The sequence below is a fragment of the Pipistrellus kuhlii genome, unplaced genomic scaffold (genome assembly GCF_014108245.1).
Source record: "Pipistrellus kuhlii isolate mPipKuh1 unplaced genomic scaffold, mPipKuh1.p scaffold_m20_p_19, whole genome shotgun sequence".
Lineage (NCBI taxonomy): Eukaryota > Metazoa > Chordata > Mammalia > Chiroptera > Vespertilionidae > Pipistrellus > Pipistrellus kuhlii.
The window spans coordinates 7,650,665-7,665,639 of record NW_023425504.1 but is presented as its reverse complement, the minus strand read 5'-3'; the positions used below and the strand labels follow the sequence as shown (position 1 = coordinate 7,665,639).

General features: G+C 38.5%; 1 protein-coding gene across 4 annotated transcripts in view; it reads right to left on the bottom strand.

The window, feature by feature from the left end:
• The window catches only part of ARHGEF6 (Rac/Cdc42 guanine nucleotide exchange factor 6), a 131,541-nt gene that overhangs the window by 99,767 nt on the left and 16,799 nt on the right, over nt 1–14,975 (bottom strand). The gene's annotated exons all lie outside the window — the stretch shown is intronic.

Below are 14,975 nucleotides of genomic sequence, written 5' to 3'. Positions count from 1 at the left end.
TGGTCCAACTGGGAAAAATCAAGGTAGAACCCCACAATGTGGAGAGGAATGTAAGGAGAACAAGGAAAATTAAGTTATAGTACAGGCCCTTTGCCTAAGACTAAGCCCAATAATTTATATATATAAAATGGAAAACCAATCTCTTTTCCAAACGACAAAGCACTCTGGGACTTGTTAAAAGGTAATGCAGCCCTGACCAGGTGGCTCTGTTGATTGGGGCATCATCCCATGCACTGAAGGGTTATGGATCCCATTCTCAGTCAGAGCACATACCCAGGTTGCAGGTTTGATCACCAGTTGGGGTACAATGAGAGACAACTGATCAATGTTCTCTCTCCCTCTCTCCCTCTCCCTTCTACTCTCTTTCAAAGTCAACAAAACTGTATCTTCAGGTGAGGCTTTACAAAAAGGTTTCTGGTTTGGCTAAGTGGATAGAACATTGGCCTGTGGACTGAAGAGTTCAGGTTCAATTCCAGTCAAGGGTACATGCCTGGGTTGTGGACCTGATCCCAGCAGGGGTCATGCAGGAGGCAGCCCATCAATGAGTCTCCCTTATCATTGATATTTCTATCTCTCTCTCTCCCTCTCCCTTCCTCTTTAATATCAATAAAAATATTTTTAAAAATAAAAAAGTTTTCCAATAAAAAGGTAATGCATATTTGCATATTTATGCTGCATGTGATGATACTATTCTTCTGGTATATTGTGTAAACTTTGATAGCATGTTTAATATCATATGAAACTAACTTTCTCTATACTTATTTTGGTTCAGAAATTAGATGGTTAGTTCCAGTTGGATCTATGAAGGTCAAATGAACAGCAAGATTCTCTCTTCCATTTACCACAAGTAATGCAGCAAGAAATGACTGCTTCTTGGACTATCGCTAGATGGTTTCAAGGTCCCGCTCCAGCAATGGGATGAGGCAAAGTTCAAGTATAACAGCAGAAACAACAAAAACATTTACTCTACTCCGGGTAAGCAGTAGGAGAGACAAGGATTAAACTTCACTGAAGATTTTTTAAAGTATTTATATATAGCCTTTCTAAGGTCCAATCCTACATCAGCATCTAATATCAGACAAAGCATTTACTTTTTCAATATTTCCCCACATTTTTCCATTTTGAACATCTACAATGACAGCAAAACCTATTTTCTATCCACTAAACAGCAGGTGTTAATTCTGAACTGTTGGGATCTGCCAGTATAAACTGCACAGAAGTTAATATTTTTATGCTTTACAAATAGATCCTTTTGAAGTAGTTTTCACTTTCAACATGTATGCTGTTTTAGGACATTTTTTCTGAACTGACAAACACAAGGAAACACATGAGGAAAAACTTCCACAACCCCTTGTTCCATTCCCTTACTAATCTTATAGTTATAATTTACTGATTTACTGAGCACTTGTTATGTGCTGACACCATGTTTGATGAGGATGAATAGATATAGAGATGATAGATAGATAGATAGATAGATAGATAGATAGATATTCATCATTGCACTTGATTCTCCCAGTAAACCTGTATTGTAGGTACAATTATTTCCCTCACTTTATAAATGAGTAAACTGAGATTCAGAATACTTAAGTCACAAAGCAAAAAAGTGATGGAATCAATAAATATTCACTAGAAAGTGTTGTGAGGGACGTTTTAGTCCTGCATGCATACTTATGTTTTCATGAACTATTTTTAAAAATGAAAAAGAAACCCATGGGTTTGTACATACAAAAAAAAAATCCTTTGCTGCATCTGTACCATCTGCAGGAACTTTGTTACAACCTCTAACATGACTAATACAATAAACCATGGCAAAGAGAAAATACCCCATATGACAAGACTTTTTTTCCACAGGGTCTTCCCTAATTCCTGTGCAATACTTTTCATTTCAAGATGGTCCTGACCCAGCAGCTAACTTTTGCCAGAAGTGGGGAAGGGATGCACTGAGCTACTCTTATTTGTTCATTGGGTTTCACCTTATAAGCCACCATCCATATTTGTGAAGTTGTTGGTAGGGTGGGGGTCCAGCCCATGGGTATAGGACCAAGCTAAACCATTCCCTTGGCATCATGTTCTAACCACCTAAGTTAACAGTCATAGCCCTAGCCACACCTATGTTAAGAGAAGCCATACTATATACTGATTCAGAACTAGGTCATGTCTCTAATGTCATGAGGCTTCAGTCCCACTCAATCGACTTCCATTTAAAGTTAATTTAGGGTTTGAAGTGATCACAATAGGCTCCATCACTCAATTGTTAAATCCAATCAACCGAAAAGGAAGGGATTGAGTGAAACCACGTGGACATAGCTTATGTTTCAGGCCAGTTAAAAAAATTCCAAATATTTTAGGAGCATTCCAACTCTCACTTGTTCTTATTGTTCTTACTGAATAAAATCTTAAATTAACTTAGCCCATCTTGAATCACATTTTCGAATTCTCACAACTGAACAAGCTGCTTCTGTTAATCCCTGAACTTTGGAGGAAATGCCATTACATAGGGCAACAGAGCAAGAAAATCTGAGCTGCTTAGTCATATTTCACTGGGTGGTACTGCTCGTGGCTTTGTGAATGCAACCTGGGATGCTTCCACATAGCTCCTATGAAAAGTAGTCACAAAGTCAGTGACAAATAATGCTCTAAGCTCAGAAATTAGATTCAACTAGGCACTTATATTCCACTTACTACCGTAGAATGCAATGGATGGCATTTGCACCTGCCTGGTTTTAAATAATAACTGTTCCTATTTGATGTGGAGCAAAGTTAAGAGGGCAAATCCTGCTTGTTCTCTACTCCTCTCGTATTTCCTTCCTTTCTCTCCATTTCAGCAATTTAGGAAACAAGATCTGACTTATTTAATAATTTATAATGCTTTTTTAATATTGGGTGTATTCTAACTTCCTTGGTGGTAATGGTATATTATATGCTACTTTATTGTTAGTTATATGCTTACTAGGTATACGCTACCTCTTAATATTAAATGAGAGAATGCATGTGGTTGCAAAAACATCGATGAACTGAAGACAGCACTGGTGCAAGGGTCAGAAGACCTTAACTCCAATCTGAGATTTGTCACTGCTGAGTAGTTGTGAGGATTTAGGAAAGCAATGCCAGTTTGTTTATGGCTCTGTTTCCCATGTGGAGAGTGAGAGATGTGCTGGCCCATCATCTAAATAGGAACTCTGAAAGGCAGCATCTTGGTAGTGTGCCCAAGGTCCAGAATCTGATCTTCAGTCCTCAAGACTCTTGAGAATGGGCTCACACCATCCAAGTTCATGAAAGGTCAATGCATAAACCAAAATGCCAATGTGCTGATTTTTACTTTAAAGTGAAGCATTAAGAATATTAAACATTCCCATTTTATGACCAGATAACTCTCTCCCAATAGAGAATTCTATGTGGAAAGCCAAATTAGAATTAGAAATTTGTTGGATAGTATAGAATCAAAGCAAAGGCAGTATGGGGTAGCACAGCCTATCGTAATTGTTGTTTGTTTATAAGTTTGCTTTTTTAAAATGTCATTTTAAAATGACCTAATTATAAATCCTGGCTCAATCTTGCTGGTTCTGCCTGGTGGGACTTGGACTGTTATTGTAGGCAGGTTTAACCATTTATGTCCTTTTGTCTCTGTGGCTTTATATAGAATCAGTACATAATTATTATGGGCTTCTAGATTACTTGAATCTCATAGAATCCAGCTCCATAGAGTTCCTATGACAGGAATAAAGATCCAAGGGTAATCCCTCGCTGCTCACTCCTCATTGCAAACTCACCAAATCCACTTCCTCAGCATCACTAACATCAATATTTCACACACTTTTACTTCCATCCTTCCTTGCTACAGTTCTTTAGGAGAAAAACATTTTCTTCACAACAAAGATTCATCTTCAGGTGAGTATTAAGTGTTCAAAAGAATGAATGAGGAATGATACAGGCATCTTGGTGGGGACAGTCACAGGATTAAGGGAAAAGAGATAGCCAAGACCGGTTTGGCTCAATGGATAGAGCGTCGGCTTGGGGACTGAAGGGTCCCGGGTTCGATTCCGGTCAAGGGCATGTACCTTGGTTGCGGGCACATCCCCAGTAGGGGGTGTGCAAGAGGCAGCTGATCAATGACTCTCTCTCATCGATGTTTCTAACTCTCTATCTCTCTCCCTTCCTCTCTGTACAAAATCAATAAAAATATATTAAAAAATAAAATAAAATAAAATAAAATAAGGATAAAGAGATAGAACAATTTGCTTCGGATAATCTGACCAAAAAGAGAACAGACGTAAAGGAAAGGGACAGATAAAACCTCTCCTATTAATAATGCTTGCCAAGCCAAGGATAGAAAGTGGGAGGCCTAGACCCTGCTGCCTGTCAGCCAGCCAGTCAATATGGCCTGCCCACGCCCCCTCCTCCTGTGCTCCTGTCACTAGAGCCTTTGCAGGAGCCATACTGGCTGCCAGTTTTGAGTGATGCTTCAGCTGCTGGAGCATCTGTGTGCCAGACTTTGGATGTCCTCCCCAAGCCCCTCACCCTACCCCTTCAAAAAAAAGGGACTTATTTTCTAGTGTTCCAAATTGGAATGCAGAACACATTTTCCCAAAGACATAGCATCACACCTGCTACTTAGTCTCTGAGAGTTTTAAAGTCAGCAACATTAGTTATTAAGTAGGTTGTTATGAGCCAGCCAAAAAACATAATCATTGTATAGACCCTAGTTTCTATCAAAAAATGTTTTCTGTGTTCCCAACAATAACTTAAAAATGATCTTTTGGAAAATAATCAATTTTTACATTGAAGAATGCCTGAATGTGTGGTCCCAAATCAATGTCCAGATCCTTCATAGTTTTTCCTTGTCCTATCACATAAAGGATGAACAAATAAAATAGACATTCTAAGTGCTATTTATTTTAGAACTCCTTGTGATGAGAGAACCAAATAATACATATGAAGATTATGAGAATATCCTCATAAATTATAATAGTTGACAGCCCCTGCATATGTAACAGTCCAGGCAGTTAAGGGGGAGACTCAGCTGTGAAGAAGGCTCCTGCAGTCCGTGCTTTCCTAGGAACATGCTATAATTTATGGTAAGAGCCAGAAAGTCTAGCAGAAGCAACTGCTTCACTGTGACATCCACATACAGGAGATACTGGTGTTAAATGAACTCCACACAAAATTAAGGCAGGAGGAGGGCAATGAGAAAAAGGAACCCATCCTAGCCAGTTTTGCTCAGTGGATAGAGAGATCGGCCTAAGGATTGAAGGGTCCTGGGCTCAATTCTGGTCAAGGGCACATACCTGGGTTGCAGGCTCAAACCCCAGTGTAGGGCATGCAGGAGGCAGCCAATCAATTATTCTCTCTCATCATTGATGTTTCTTTCTCTCCTTCCTTCCTCTCTGAAATCAATAAAAATATATTTTTAAAAATAATAAAGAAAAAAGGAACCCCTCACAGTTGCTTTAAGGCTTGAAGTTTAAGCAGAAGCTTGTCTGGCAGTTTCATCTGCAGTCCTCCCTAAGACCTCTATTGACTTACCCTCACATATTTTTCTTCTGAAGAGTTACACTCTTATAGTCTTTATAGAAGTTGCACTTTTAAGCCCTCAATCATCCACCACTGTAATATTCCCTATTTATTCTGTAGGTGTTAAGATTAGCCCTGGATTTACTATTATAAGGCAGACTCTTTGAAGTCCAAATTGCTCCCATAGCCCTGGCTCAATATTCAACACTAGAGTCCCACTGCACGATATTCATGCAATAATATGCCTCCTTTCCCTTGGCTTCACTCCCAGCTGCCTGGGAGCCAGCAAGTCCTCACTTCTTTCCAGAGTACCGCTTCTGTAGCTCCCTCCTCTGCACCCTCTCCCCCTCATAGCAGGTGTCCCACCCCTCCTGGCTGCTCCACGCCTGCATATACAAATTAACCCACCATCATAGTTACGTTAATTTGCATATTCACTCTGGCTGTGGGTGTAGTGGAGGTATGGTCAATTTACATGTTTTTATATTATTAGGTAAGATAGATCAAGCATTTGATAAATAACCATTTATTGGTTGATCAATAGGATGTATTGTCAGAAAAAATTAAATTGTGCCCAGGATATAAGCCCCATAAATCCAGTTTTCAGAAAACTTCTTTACCTTTGTATCCTTAGTGACTAGAAGAATGCTTGTCACATAATAGTTGCTCATAAACTATTTAATGGGTTAATGAATCTTTAAACGCTCTCACCAACACATGATTAATCATAATTAAAGAAAAAGTATTGCTGAAACTACAGTAAAATAAAAAAGAATAATCTTTCCTTCTGTGACAACATGGATGGGCCTTGAGGGTATTGAACTAAGTAAAATAAGTCAAACACAGAAAGATGAATACCACAGATTTCACTTATATGTGGAATCTACAACACAAAACAAATGAAAACAAAACCCAGATTAATAGATACACAAAACAGTTTGGTGAATGCCAGAGAGGAAAAGGGTTAGGGGGGGGGGGTGAAATGAGTGATTAAATCATAAGATCTTAGAGATTAATAAGTACATACTTTCAGTTATAAAATAAGTCATGGAGATGTAATGTATGGAATAGGGAATATAGTCAATAATATTGTATTAATTTTGTGAGGTGACATATGGTAACTGGACATTGTGGTGACCACTTTGCAATCTATAGAAGTGCCAAATCACTATGTTGCACAGTTGAAACTAATATAATATCGTATATCAATTATACCTAAATAGATAAATTGAAAGACATATATGTATATATTATTAAGGATAAAAAATTTCCATGAAAGTTTCCAGGAAAGGTATTATCTAAAAATAACATACACTTGTACTCATCAGCAAAATTAAGCCCTATGACCATGAGGTGACCAAAGGTGCTTCAAACTCCATGCTTTTGTATTTCATAGAATTGTGTGCGAGTATGGGCAAAGTCTGCAATTGCTGGCCTATCCCAGACTCCTTTAAATCTCACAAAGCACCATGACCTAAGCATTATAGAGAAGAATTGTGGGGTTTATTGCTTTGCTAGAGTAGGCTACATTTTTTTTTCAGAGAGGAAGGGAGAGGGGGAGAGATAGAAATATCAGTGATGATTATAAAGAATCATTGATTGGCTGTCTCCTGCACCCCCAACATTGGGGATCAAGCCCACAACCTGGGCATATGCCCCGACCGGGAATCGAACCATGACCTGGTTCATAGGTTGACGATCAACCACTAATCCATGCTGGCTGGGCAGGCTATATTTTTTTGTACTGTTTTACTGTAAGATAGCTTAAATAACAAACACTCTAAGTCATACTCATCTGCTCATACTCTGCTCTAAAACAAGCTCCAAGGTGCAGCCAGAGCAGAATGGGACAGGAAAATATGGCAAATTAACTCATGAGAAGCAAGAAAGGTGTAACAGGCAATTTGAAAGAGACAATAAACCACATGTACAAAGTCCCTCTTATACCAGCTAATCCAGGTAGGAAAGATGTTGTGCCAAAGTCGCTACCATTTTCTTAATTGGAGATTACCTTCAATAATACATCTGGCAATGACTTTTGGCACTCCTTGTTTATATGTGAGACACGTTTTCAAAACTATGTCATTTTCTGAATTGCTTATCAATGCCTAACAGACATTAGTTAATTAATTAATTTGTTAATTAACTTTCCTCCATCTGATCACAAACAATATTTGTGCCTAACAAACAAAACAAACACAGTAAGGTGGGTATCTGAGAGTTCAGATGCCAGTAACATCAGGAATGGTGCTTTTAGTTACTATCCATGTCTCTCAGCCTCATAGAACCAAGCCGATAACTACTTACAAATTCAAGTCCACACTCTCAGGCTGGCATTCCTATTTCTTCTCAACCTGGTCCAACACTTAGCAAGTCCATCATTTCTCACCATCATCTTGTTTGCTCCACAATCCTTCACTTTCTTCACTGTGCCTCTCTGTTATATGAAAAAGTTCCCTCACCTATTTGAATCCTAGATGTCCTACACCTACAGAGTCCATCCTGCATCACTCCTTTCCATGGGTTCTTCCCTAAACACACCTCAATAACTGGGGGCTTCTCTTCTTCTGAGCCAGCATTATGTTCTATACGCTGGAGCCACTGACTTGGATACCTAGCCATACACTGTTAAATTATACTATTTCCCATGTACATCTGCCTCTTTCCACAATGCCAGGCACAGCACTTACCATACAGATGGTGAATAAGTATTTGCCATCAGTCTTTCCTTTCAACTTAAAGTTTAAAAAGATATTTCTTCCACTGAAACCGGTTTGCTCAATGGATAGAGCGTCGGCCTGCGGACTGAAAGGTCCCAGATTCAATTCCTGTCAAGGACACATACTTTGGTTGCTGGCACATCCCTAGTAGGGGGTTTGCAGGAGGCAACTGATGGATGTTTCTCTCTCATTGATGTTTCTAACTATCTCTCTCCCTTCCCCTTTGTAAAAAATCAATAAAATATATATTTTTTAAGAAGATATTTCTTCCAACAGAAATACCTGTCCTTTTGGCATACCTTTCCCAGAAAAGAAGACAGAAAAAGGCTCATTTTTTTCTGGTAGACCTTGATAAATCAGAGCTTATATATATTCCATCACTTGGTAAAATAGATTCTTCCTTTTGAAGAATATGATTGAGAGAAGTTAAGAACACTGTCAAAGCACCTCACCAAAAGGAAGCAAAGTTACTGCCTATTAGAATCACAGTCACAGAGTCCTAATGTGCAAATGTCACACCTTGAAAACCCAATGAAATTGAGAGACTTTTGGTAAGATAAGAAATAACAAGTGACTTGAGGACTAAATAATAGAGTGGGGAGCAATGGTTTAACAGTTTGTTCACCTGAAGGTGATTTTTTAAATCCCAAATCAAGATTTCTCAATTCAAAACACATTCTCAAACACCAGCATGTCTTCAAAGAATGCAAACTGGGTATCCTACAGTACAAATGCTTGTTGACACATTCATTCACAACATACGTTTTTCAAAAGTAGTGGTTAGTTTTCTATTTTAGTAAAATACTACATTCTATTGATAGTGCACATTAATTATACCTAAATAAGTCTCTTGAATTACATACATTTCTCAGCAATCATTGGTAAATATCCCCAGTTTGCTGGAGACCTAGCCAAGAACAGACACATTTCAAGACAGAATGTTCCTTAGCATACAGGCCTGCTTCACAGACTGGGCTCTTCATAAAAGTTATTAAGAGCTTGACACCTTAATGACACCTCTTAAAATAATGTCCATGCTTCCAAGGGGTAGGGAAGCCTGTATGTCATTGTCTCCGGTGAAACAAGTCCTTAATAACTCACTGCTTTGCAAACTGCCGCATTACGTATCAGTTTAATTTAATTCCTTCTTTTCCCCATTGCCCTATTCAATCCCTCAACTGACATGTCTGATCTCTGTAATAATATTCAAGTCCCAGGAAAGTATAAAAATGGGATTTTACTCTATTTGTCTAAGCAGAACTTAATTAGGAAGGTAAATCTTCTGCCAGAAGTCAAATAGAAACGATGTGTGAGTGTATGCTATTTTAGATGATCCACATTTCAGAACCCACACAGCCCTGTATGTGGTAGGGTCGAATGTGCCAGGGTATGACAAAACCTAGAGCTAATCAGGCAGATGTCTGGTGTCATGAGTTTTTCCCCCCCAGATGACAGCAGAGGAAGTGGCACTGTCAGTGTTGAAATCCAGAGCAGCTTCTGGACTGAGTGGACATATATCTCCTCTAAAAAGTTGGTAAGCAAAGGCCCTAAAACTGGCAAGTGTCCCTCATATTTCTTCATTTGCAATTCAAAGGCCAGACCTTGCACATCCTTTTGGTGTTAACTCCAATGTCATCACCAATGGTTTTGCATACCTTATGCTGCGTTGGCAACTCTTTACCTCTTCAACAAATCCTTGGCGGGGGAGGGGGGAAACTCAGTAATAACAAATGACCAAATTAGAATGGGGAATGTGGCTGGAGTAGCTTGCCAAAATTGTATGATTTTAATAAGAGCTATATTGTGCTCCATTGCACTCAGAAACAGCCTGGATTAGAATCCAACATGAAGGCCTGGGGGCGGGTGGGAATGAGGTGGAGGGGGTCAATGGGGGGAAAAAGGGAAATGTTTGAAACACTTTCAACAATAAAGTTATTGCCCTAGCCAGTTTGGCTCAGTGGATAGAACATTGGCCTGCAGACTGAAGGGTCCCGGGTTCGATTCCAGTCAAAGGCACATACCCAGGTGGCAGGCTCAATCCCCAGTAAGGGGCATGCAGGAGACAGCCAATCAATGATTCTCTCTCATCATTCTTGTTTCTATGTCTCTCTCCCTCTCCCTTACTCTCTGAAAGCAAAAAACAAAACAACAACAACAAAAACCTATTTAAAAACAATAAAAGTAATTTTTAAAAAATTAGAGTGAGTTAGATTTAAAACAAGGTAACTTTTACATCTTCTGTCAGGAAGATTCCTTGATCAAATTTTCTAACAAAACACATTATTTTGGTATTATTAGTATGCATTCAACCTATTCAGAAACAACCTGATTCCTTCTCAAGTGTTATATACTATGGGTTTTTTTGTATAGAGGCAATTGATTTTTATTCCCTCCACTCCCCCGACTATGCCCAATTCAATAGGTTTATTACTTTTTTCCGAGGGTAAAGGGGAATGTTTTTTGTCAGTCATCATAAAAAAAAACAACAAAAACAATTTGTTGAATTGTTTAAAATAACATGCATCTTGCTCTGGGGTGTATTTTCAAATTTCAAGTTTTTGTGACTATAAAATAACCAGGTTTGCTTTAAAAGACAAAAATTAAACCACTCTATCTTGGTAAACATAAAAAACTGAAAATACTCAGTTTTCACATTCTTCTAGTTTATGCATAGACTAAGAACAAGTGGAAAGCTTTCCTGATTTTTCAATTTCAAGAGGAATCTATCAAATTGTTTATATTATTATCACAAAATGGTAGCTAAAGAAGTTACTGTGGTTAACAACTGAATAATTCATAGCCTCTGAAGAATTCAGTTGCTTTGTCTTCTCTAGTTCCTCTTTCGAACTGGATCCCCAAACGTATTTCTAGTCCTGAGTTGTTATAAAGAAGATAATATACAAATTGTTTTCAGCAGTTAAAAATTGGCAATGCTCAGCATTGACAACAGCAGCAAGACAGGCATCTGGAGACTTAGCATGAACTTTTATAACCAATTCATAAAACTCTTAAGACTACATGCTTATTGTCAGAAATTATAGTTAAAAATTCCTATCTCTGTTCCATGGATATCACTGGGCTACAATATCACTGAAATTTAAACTGTGTTTACCTAGTCTTCCAAATACAAGATATAAACAAATTAAATATGACATATAAATAATTTCAAACACATTTCAACATCCTCTCATTTAAATTTAAATTATTTTCTATTATGCAAAGCACTAAGAATTTCAAGTCCAGAAAAAAGAAAAAGCACTTCCATTTGTGAGTGAAAGATGTTAATAATGTTGAAAAGAATAATTTCTGCTGTTAACATGAGAACAGAGCCTGCCATCATCTAAAATTCATCTAAAATTCCCTAAGACAATCAACTTTGTTTTGTTCTCAGAAGAGGGTTATTAAGTATTGGAAAATATGTGGGGGATTTTAGCTTCAACTTTATTTTTTTAAGAATGTTTTTCCAAAAAGAAGCAGTTTCTGCCAAATAAAGCATGGAACTAAAAAATAATATGGTTGGATTTATTTTCCTGTTTCATCTCTGTCTAAATTCTCAATGTAACTAGTGTAAAACCTCAGAACTCTTGGAGAAGCCATCTCTCCACAAAGTCCACAATTTACCCTTTCTTGTGTTCAAATTTTCTTTAATGTTAAGATTTCAAAAGGAAGTCTTTCGATAAAGCATGACTCACTTTTTAAACGGAGCTTGCATAACGTAACTGTACTAAGTGAACTTTTTTCATAATGTAATGTTATCATTTGTGAACACTAGTCTACTGAAATATATTAAAATTCCAATTAGTAACTAGCTTTACCCAGTGCCAGGCACTGCGCTAAGTGCTTTACTTGCATTCTCTCATTTAATATTAAGCGGTAGCATATACCTAGTAAGTATATAACTAACAATAAAGTAGCATATACCTAATATAAATACCACTACCACCAAGGAAGTTAGAATACACCTAATATTAAAAAAGAATTTTAGCCAAAACCGGTTTGGCTCAGTGGATAGAGCGTCGGTCTGCGGACTGAGGGGTCCCAGGTTCAATTCCGGTCAAGGGCATATACATTGGTTGCGGGCACATCCCCCGTGGGGGATGTGCAGGAGGCAGCTGGTTGATGTTTCTCTCTCATCGATGTTTCTAGCTCCCTATCCCTCTCCCTTCCTCTCTGTAAAAAAATCAATAAAATATAATTTTTAAAGAATTATATCTATATATCTAGATAGATAGATAGATAGATATAGATGATATAGATAGATATAGATAGATAGATATAGATATATGCTAATTAACCAGGACACCCTAGCAGGCGTCTTCAAACTACGGCCACATGCGGCCCGCAGAGGAGTCTGATCCGGCCCGCCAGGTTTTTTGGGCAGTGAGCGCAGCCGAGATGTTACAGTAGGAATTAGTAGTTCATATAGTCCTGCCCTCCAGCTCTCTGAGGGACCGTGATCTGGCCCCCACTTTAAAAAGTTTGACGACCCCTGCCGGGTTGACCAGACAGGAGGAGGTTTCGCACAAAGCATGGGGGGCGGGATCCTCCACGTGCTTACGCTGGGGGAGGGCCTGATCAGCAGCAGCCATGGCTACTTCAAGGGCTGGAGAGGGAGGTAGGACCAGACCAGCAACTCAAGAGTGAGCAGTGCCACTTGATTTCAAATTTCACGCTGGGCTCCTAGTATACCTAATAATTGGCTAGCCCAGGTCAATTCAAATCCAAAGCTCAAGCTCTTAGCCAACGCAGTACTATACTACTTCTCAAGAACAAAGTTTCCTTGACAGGAATCAAACCCAGAACAAGACAGGGAGAGTCACAAATTCTAGCCACTAGATCAACCATACATGTATTGGGTTGCCTGAACCTACACCAAAAGGTCCCAGATGGTTATATGTTTGGGTGTCTGTTTTTTATAGTTTTTTGTCTCTTTTCTTGATGTGCTGTTTATTTCACTTCTTCCATGTTTTATTTAGATATATACTCTTTCTGCCATTGCTAACTCATCTAATCTATAAGATCCCCTCTTCTCCCTTTATCACAAGTTTCTATTCACATCTGTTTTCCACTTTACAAAGTGTTTCCACATAACTTATCTTGTCTAATCTAATCAGTTTTGGGATGAGCAATGAGAGTACCCATAATTATAACATGCTCAGGTAAATAAAAGTAATTTAGACTCTGAGCAAGGGTCCATGGCAGTCTTCTAGGAATAAAGTGCGTAAGTCTTAGTGCAAAGGTGTGCCATCTCTTTGGCAGCCCAAACCTTCTCTGACCCTTCAGTCATACTATGAATCATTCATTTAATGAACATTTACTGAGCATTGCTATATGCCATATTCTAATACTGAGTGCTGGGATTATCAAGCTCTGGTTCCTGCCTTTGAGAAGTTCCAAGACTGGTAAAGAGACAAATGTGTCCACAGATTACCATAGTGAGAGTGGGCAGACAGAATAAAAGTACCTTGGCACAAGGGAATATAAGAAAATGAACAACAGCTGCCAAATCCTACAGAGATTTTTTCTAGAAGATCTGAGGCTGAGAAGAAAGCTGGTATCTCTTTATTGTTCTCATTTAGGCAGCAGACACTAGAGGTTGCTATATTGCTGAACTCTAGATTAGCCATCAAAATGGTTCTCAACTCTGGCTGAAACTGGTTTGGCTCAGTAGATAAGAGTATCAGCCTGCGGACTGAAAGGTCCCAGGTTCGATTCCGGTCAAGGGCATGTACCTTGGTTGTGGGCACATCCCCAGTGGGGAGGTGTGCAGGAGGAAGCTGTTCAATGTTTCTAACTCTCTATCCCTCTCCCTTCTTCTCTGTAAAAAATCAATAAGATATTTTTTAAATGGTTCTCAACTCTGGTTGCACATTAAAATCACTTGGGGAGCTTTAAAAATTTAAATAAATAATAACAAGACCTGGTCGCTTTGGAAAACTGTTGGGCAGTACCTACTCAAGCTAAGCTTGTACACACCCTATGATCCAGCAGTTCATTCCTATGTACAAATTCCAACAAAAATGTGCACCAGAAGACATGCACAAGGATATTCACAGTAGTTTCATTCATAGGAACCAAAAACTGGAAACAACCTAGATGTCCATCAATAGGTGAATGGAGACACAAAATATGGTACATCCACGTGATGGAATATTACTAGCAATAAAAAAATAAAAATAAAAATAAAAAAACTACTACTACCTGCAAAAGCATAGCTGACTTGAGTGAAAGATAACATACAAACAAGTACATACTATATGATTCCACTCATATAAAGTATCAAAACAGAAAAAAAGAATTGAGTGTTGTAGAAGTCAGGACAGTGGTGTCTGTGGGTGAGGGATAGTGACTTAAAAAGGGCACAAGGGTAGCTTCTGGGTGCTGAAAATGGTGTGCTGGTTATTATATGGATATGTTCAATTTGTAAAGATTCATCAGACTATATTAGTATAATTAGGATTTGTGCAATTTCCTGAATTCATGTTATATTTAATATAAAGTTCACTTAAACATTAAAATAAGAAGAAATACCAAGGCCTGGCCCTCACTGAAGACCAATTCACACAGAAACTCAGTGGGAGGGAGCCCTCCCCAACATTTGCATTTTTTTAAAGATTTTTTAAAATTGATTTTTAGAGAGAGAGGAAGAGAAAGAGAGAGAGAGAGAGAGAGACATCCATGTAAGAGCAAAACATGAATCAACTGCCTCCCACATGACCCCCCCATATGGGACAGAGCCCATAA